Here is an 8,256-nt window from a genome sequence, read left to right as displayed (position 1 = left end):
GTTTCCTGTCTCTTGCCCAATGAACTGGACCCAGAGGACCCACCTTGACCCTGACTAGAATAAAACGGTGGTAAAACAGTAAATGACAGTAAATGAAGGAATAGAGGAATGGTCAGCAAATAGTGTCAGATTGTACTCTGACTAAATAAAATTATGTTTTTACTACATTTTTATTTATTTAATCTTGAATATTTTGATGTTTTAATTACTCAGTAAAAATAGATTTAATTTAAATGATTTAATTTAACTGGAGCAGAACCCAAATAGAATCAGCAGCGTATTGGAAGTAAATTGAATCTTTTTACTGTATCATTTTTTAACTATATTTTATTATTGCAATTATTATGTGTTATTGATATTAACCGTATCATCAATTACATTTGAGATCACCTCTAAATATAGACCATAGGGAACATCCTGATACCTCTGAGCTTGCACCAGTTGGCACCCATTCTTCTGTTTGAGTGACTTCCACACAGGGGGAACATCCTCAGTGTCACGTCACTTTTGTGCAACTTTATTTGTTTCTGCTTCTTCAAAAAATTAGAAAAGCAAAACGTTCCAGAGAGACAAAGATGCATGTACTGGTGAGATAAGCAAGTCCTCTGGGCTTACAAATACCTCTCAGTGTTTCATTCTATCTCTCTCTTACACACACACACACACACACACACACAGTAAACACTACTGCATGCCTTAAGAGGATTTGCAGGGTGATGTGAAGTGCAATCAGTGTGTAAAATGCTAACGAGAAAGTCCAGGTATCTGCACAGCACCTCTCTGTCAGTTTTTTTTCTTTTCTTTTTATTATTACTGCATGTTTATAATAAAATTCCGAGTCCTTTTGATTATACAGTTCACTGATTAATTACTGCACAGTTTGAAGAATATTGGTGTACTCTTTTATTTTACTATATTAAGTTCTCTGGTTCAGATTATATGAATTAAATGTTAAAAGAAAAGCAATAATTTAATTCAATCCAAACACAAGAAGAACACATTTGCATTTGTATTTCAAGAAAATACACTTACATAAATATATATTGTGATGCACATCAGTGTACTACTTATTCTAATAGCTTTTTTTAATTCAATTAAACAAGTCAATTTTAGAATCTGTTTCTGATAAGTACATGAATTAAGCCACAACGTTTCAGTGACTGTGTTTACATGCAACGATTTTCTCCAGTCCAATCGAATTCATTCTGATTATAAATGAACTCTAAGGTGTTTATATGTACACACTACGATCCAAAATGACATGGGACAGTGGTAACCTAGTTGGTAGAGTTTTGGGCTATTAACCGAAAGGTTGAGAGTTTGAATCCCAGCTCTGCCATGCAGCCACTGTTGGGCCCTTGAGCGAGGCCCTTAACCCTCTCTGCTCCAGGGGTGCCGTACAGTAGCTGACCCCAGCTTCCAAAACGAGCTGGGATACGTGAAGAATGAATTTCGTTGTACTGTACACTATACTGTATATGTATATATGACAAATAAAGGCATTCATTCATTTATTCATCAAATATACAGTGTATCACAAAAGTGAGTACACCCCTCACATTTCTGCAAATATTTCATTATATCTTTTCATGGGACAACACTATAGACATGAAACTTGGATATAACTTAGAGTAGTCAGTGTACAACTTGTATAGCAGTGTAGATTTACTGTCTTCTGAAAATAACTCAACACACAGCCATTAATGTCTAAATAGCTGGCAACATAAGTGAGTACACCCCACAGTGAACATGTCCAAATTGTGCCCAAATGTGTCGTTGTCCCTCCCTGGTGTCATGTGTCAAGGTCCCAGGTGTAAATGGGGAGCAGGGCTGTTAAATTTGGTGTTTTGGGTACAATTCTCTCATACTGGCCACTGGATATTCAACATGGCACCTCATGGCAAAGAACTCTCTGAGGATGTGAGAAATAGAATTGTTGCTCTCCACAAAGATGGCCTGGGCTATAAGAAGATTGCTAACACCCTGAAACTGAGCTACAGCATGGTGGCCAAGGTCATACAGCGGTTTTCCAGGACAGGTTCCACTCGGAACAGGCTTCGCCAGGGTCGACCAAAGAAGTTGAGTCCACGTGTTCGGCATCATATCCAGAGGTTGGCTTTAAAAAATAGACACATGAGTGCTGCCAGCATTGCTGCAGAGGTTGAAGACGTGGGAGGTCAGCCTGTCAGTGCTCAGACCATACGCCGCACACTGCATCAACTCGGTCTGCATGGTCGTCATCCCAGAAGGAAGCTGATGCACAAGAAAGCCAGCAAACAGTTTGCTGAAAACAAGCAGTCCAAGAACATGGATTACTGGAATGCCCTGTGGTCTGACGAGACCAAGATAAACTTGTTTGGCTCAGATGGTGTCCAGCATGTGTGGCGGCGCCCTGGTGAGAAGTACCAAGACAACTGTATCTTGCCTACAGTCAAGCATGGTGGTGGTAGCATCATGGTCTTGGGCTGCATGAGTGTTGCTGGCACTGGGGAGCTGCAGTTCAGTGAGGGAAACATGAATTTCAACATGTACTGTGACATTCTGAAACAGAGCATGATCCCCTCCCTTCAAAAACTGGGCCTCATGGCAGTTTTCCAACAGGATAACGACCCCAAAAACAACCTCCAAGATGACAACTGCCTTGCTGAGGAAGCTGAAGGTAAAGGTGATGGACTAAACCCAATTGAGCACCTGTGGCGCATCCTCAAGTGGAAGGTGGAGGAGTTCAAGGTGTCTAACATCCACCAGCTCCGTGATGTCATCATGGAGGAGTGGAAGAGGATTCCAGTAGCAACCTGTGCAGCTCTGGTGAATTCCATGCCCAGGAGGGTAAAGGCAGTGCTGGATAATAATGGTGGTCACACAAAATATTGACACTTTGGGCACAATTTGGACATGTTCACTGTGGGGTGTACTCACTTATGTTGCCAGCCATTTAGACATTAATGGCTGTGTGTTGAGTTATTTTCAGAAGACAGTAAATCTACACTGCTATTCAAGTTGTACACTGACTACTCTAAGTTATATCCAAGTTTCATGTCTATAGTGTTGTCCCATGAAAAGATATAATGAAATATTTGCAGAAATGTGAGGGGTGTACTCACTTTTGTGATACACTGTATGTAGAGTACAGTACCACTTAGTGTGCACGTTACCATGACAACAGGCATCACGTGAGTCCAGTCCGAGGAAGAGGAGCATCAGGACGTTACCTGAGTGTTCAGTTGGTGTGTTTTTATTTGTTTATTAAAGACGGGGTGAGAGGAAGATGTCTTGCAACATTCTTGTAAAGTTTGCAGAACAAATTGTCTCTTCTGTAGAAGTTTTATGCTCCCACCATGTTGAATTTTGTAATATTCTGCTTTGACGCAAATTCACTTGGATGAATGGATGGATGGATGGATGGATGGATGGATGGATACTTGATTGATCCCGGAAAAAATTAAAGCCCCAGTAGCATTTTACAGCAGTTAAAGGAACACACTATAAAATAAAAAATCATCAATACAAATTTACAAAGCTACCTCATCATTTTAACCTTTGGCTCATACATGGTATAAGGCACTATATATATATAATATGCCTGGTAGGTGGTGCCAACTGCCTTCTAATATACACACAACCTCACAAATGCTAATTACTGGCAAAACTCCCTCACTTGTATTAAGTAATGTATTGAGAAGAAAGAAATGTATATTCTTCCACCAAGAGAGCAGCTCCTACTTGATAAACTAAGAATCTACAATCAAATGATCAGAAATGATGTAAATGCTGTTCTTTATTTTATGTTTCTTTATTATAAAGAAAGCAGAGACAAAAAGGAGGAAGGGGAAACTCAAAATGCTTCTTTGTACCACCAGATGGAAGCATTTACTGAACAGTGACGTGTCTCATTTTTTTGTTTTATAAAACTAAATCAAGAATCATTTATGGAAGGAATAACATTTACTACTCTGTACACCAATTCATCGCCTGTTTGCAGGGTGACAGAGTATCCACCTAATTTCTGATATCCATATGCTTTTGGATGAACTCTGTGTGTGTGTGGGGGGGGGGGGGTATTTATAGTTATACAATGATGCTGCTTCTGATGATTTTGCAAGTGTCAGAAATTTTGTGTCAGAAAAAAGGACATATTTATTCAACAAAGCAACTGTGTAGGTGATGTGTAAATGTGTAGGAGATTATTTAGGCTGTAATGCAACCAGCTTTGTGACTGAATTTTCTAAGTATAAAAACATTTGTGTATTTTTAAAGCAGGTTTTATGAATTTGAATAGAAACAGTTATGCATATAAAAATATGTGGAAACTTTAGTAAATATTCATAATGTTTTATGGCCATATCATTAATTCAAAGCCTTCAACACAAATACATGAAATGAATCAGGATTAATCATGTCTACTCTTGACCTTTCTGTACCTACAGCCATTTGCATTTTTCTTTCCATTTCACCCTAAATCATCCTAAATCGTATGTCATATTATTGACTATTTATAGTAAAAAAAAAGCCATTACTATAAATACAAAATATACAGATGACATCAAAAACCTGAGATGTGGGGTAAAAAGTTTAGGGCCAGTTACATTTAGAGATCTGATATACAGAATCATCAATGACAAGTTCCATGATGTTTAAAATGTTTTTTTTTAATATGGAACGTTCCTAAATCATCTCAAATTTAGTCTGTGAGAGAAACAAAATGCAACCAGCTTTTAATACTAAACACACACACGCACACACACACACACACACTATATTGCTGAAAGTATTTAGACACCCATCCTAATTATCAAGTTTAGGTGTTTCAAACACACCCGCTGCTAAAAGGTGTATAAAATCACTTGATAACTATTATGCCTGACTGGACTCCTGTACATGGGTGTGGTCCCTGAAAACAAGCCTAAGCACCTTTGTGATCGATTGAATTTGCACTACATTCTAGACTGGATATTGTGAATATAATAAGTGATATTTGAAATGTTACATAGGAGAAATCTAAGTAAAGTATATATCAGTATATGTTGTAAGCATAATGTACATTATATATTAGATAATGTTTGTATTTCTTGTAAATGTATATATAATTTAATGTATACTCATAATGTATGTATATATGTGTGAACACAGGGCTGTAGGGACCTTACACATGCATTTGTATCCTGTACTTCAAATCTCTACCTGTGTGACTTTATAATAAACAAAAATCACACGTTTTAATATTACAAAATACATGCATACATTCTACAGAGTAAGTTTATAATAATATAAAAATAACTGGCTTGCGTTTGTTTGCTGGTGTTTATTTTTAACATCATTTTTACAGCAGGTTTTTATTAACCGTAGAAAGATCTCTATGTTTGAAGACATGTTTTCACAGCCCTATTAAACACGAGGCAGACAGTAATTTGTGCATCAGGCAGATGCAGAACGATGCAAGATGCCAGCGTCGGGCACAGGATGGCACAGCTCGACAGAGATGAGGCGCGGGCTCCAGTCGGCATCTGCACAAGCAGAAAAGCCTTTAATCGCAAAGATAGTGGCAGAGTGCGCGTAACACTCCCTCGATTTTAATGCAGTTTTTAATTGGATAGAGGCCCATTATTTTCCAATACAGAAGGGGCAGTGAGGCACGTAAAGCTCTTGAATATTTTTTCGCCGAATCGTGTTCGACAGCATAATGATTAGCCGTGGCGCTGAATTTGCCTCCCAAAATGAAAAGCAAACTTCATGCAACGCGTAATTTAATTGTTTCCCCTTCACATGTGCCGCCTTTCATTGTTGGGAGCTTAACGTTTTGCTCGGGTCTGCTTAACCCTCACCAGGGCGCAATGAACCCCGGGATCTGGCACTTAGGCATGGCAAAAAAAAAAACACCCAAACATACCCATAGACGTGTGGTCTCAATCATAATGTGTTAATTGCTGGATCTGAAAATATCATAAACAAATGAATCAGTAAGTCCTGTCTGTCTAATTCAGCACAGTCTAGTAGAAATGTAAATGTATAACATGTTTATAGAAATATAACTTATATTTATTATATTTATTTATCACATTTTGGGAGGTTTTAATACATGGTACAGGTAATATGCAGCAAAGTATGCAGTAAAGATCCTGACTTTTAAATACAAATATAACTGTCATGTATGTATTTAATTAAATATTAAATAAAAATGGGCCCTCTTTGATTTTTAATTCAAAACCATCTCAAAACTAGCTGTTTAGCTTGTATTAACACATGTAATGCACACTCTAGTGGTCAATCTAGTGTGCACTACTGCTGGACACATGTTTACCTGATGTTTAAACACACTCACATGAAAAAAACATGCTTTACTTTTATAGTTATTGTTAGTTATTTACTTTTTTATAGTTTTATAGAAAGATCTCTGTTTAAAAACAAATTACTGTTTGTTTTATTGTGTTATAGAATAATATGTTTTAATAAGGAATTAATAAAAAAAATATATATATTTTAATAACAAATTACTGTTTTAATAATGAATAAATAATAAAATAATATATTTTAATAACAAAATAATGTATTATTTTGCGATCACAAATGTACCATTGCAAGATTTATTAGTAATTTTAGTCAGGATTGTGTTTTTTAGCTAAACTGATAATTATAGTTTTAATCACTACATAATACAAAAATGTAAATCCAAACAATAGTATTAAGTTTAAAATAATCATGCTTTAAAAATGAATTCTGATCTTTACATTGAAAGAAAGAGCCTTTTAAAGTTATTTTATTATTATTTTTATTATTATTATTATTATCATCAACATCTTAACCAAAATTGCAAAATTAAGTTTTAACTGAACAACATTTTGTCATTGACCTCTTTGTAAGACAATGACAACCTGTATTCTTTTTCAAAACGTTTCCAGTCAGTCAAATGAACACTTAAGGTCAGGCACCTATGTTGAACAGAATGCCTTGCTCACAATCAGTGTTTTAAATCATCCCAGGGGTTTTAACAGGGTTAAAGCCAAGGTTTTGTATAGTGTCTCACACCAATGATGCCTATGTGCACAGGCAATGGTCTCGTCCAAACTGTTACCACATATTTGGAGGCAACTGATATAAATAAGAGTGTATTTATGTGTATATTTTACAAAATATTTGGTCTTAATTCAACCTGCAGAATTTAAAGTTCTGACTTTATTTATGCTGATTTCGTTATCACCCCCATTTCATTAAATGTATTGCCAACTAAAACCTTAAAATCATACAAACCAAAAGGCAACACAGCATTTAAGAGTATATTCTCTGCAAATAAATAACTGCAAAAAATTCCCATGTATTCCTTAATTCCTGTCTGTGAATGTCTTCTGATTCACTACAACCTTCATATGATGTACATGACTCAATTAAAGGATTAATAAACACATGCTAGATGATTATCACACACACACACACACACACTTATTGTCCTCCAGTCCCCTGCTGCACCACTCGTTTGATTTACCACAGCAATCAGATGTTTATTTAGAATTAATCTGTCTTGTTAATTAATTAGTACTTTAATGCTTTTCTTAGAACTGACTGCTGCTGGATGAGACTGAAAACAAAGTCGTAGTCAGGACAAATAATACAGATCCCAAATGATACTCTCAACCCATCTCTTATGTCCTGAACGGTTCTGGTTCCATTTCTGGAATGGTACCACCACTAGATGACACCCTCCCTCTCTCTCCTGGTCTCAGTTTGATTCCTTCGGTCTCTTTATCAGCCTCCGTCTTTGCACATAATCTTTGCAAATCATTTCGGCCATTGCGGTTTTTATTTTCGAGCTCTACAGTGTTTTCGGGGCCAAACAAGATATTCGAGAGACCTCGTGACACCCTCATTTGCGGATGCATTTCTGAAATGGTGCCGTTTTGAAAGGCAGAAAGGAATTGTGGGTCAGCGGGCCTTGGCAGTCGAAGCGGACAGCAATAACATCCTGTTTAGGAGAAGAAAGGCTGATATTTGAACTTATCGCCTCTGGATCAGAGAGGACATTTTTCTGTGTCTTAAGTTCTTCCTGGGGTTAAATTTTTTTATGTATTTTATTTTTTACACAGCTCGGCTCTTCCTCAAATGTCACCAAGGTGCAGAAAGACAGAAAAATGAAAGTAAGGAAGGGAAAGAGTCATACTTGGCAACTCTGTGCCAATTTGATCTCACAAAAAAAGGGAATTCTCAGTCGGTGAGAGTGGTTCATTAATTTTTATTTTCATACAAAGTACTCACACACCTAACCTT

This window comes from Trichomycterus rosablanca, chromosome 23 (genome assembly GCF_030014385.1).
Source record: "Trichomycterus rosablanca isolate fTriRos1 chromosome 23, fTriRos1.hap1, whole genome shotgun sequence".
Classification (NCBI taxonomy): Eukaryota; Metazoa; Chordata; class Actinopteri; order Siluriformes; family Trichomycteridae; genus Trichomycterus; species Trichomycterus rosablanca.
The sequence above is the reverse complement of the archived record's forward strand: the minus strand, read 5'-3'. Positions refer to the sequence as shown.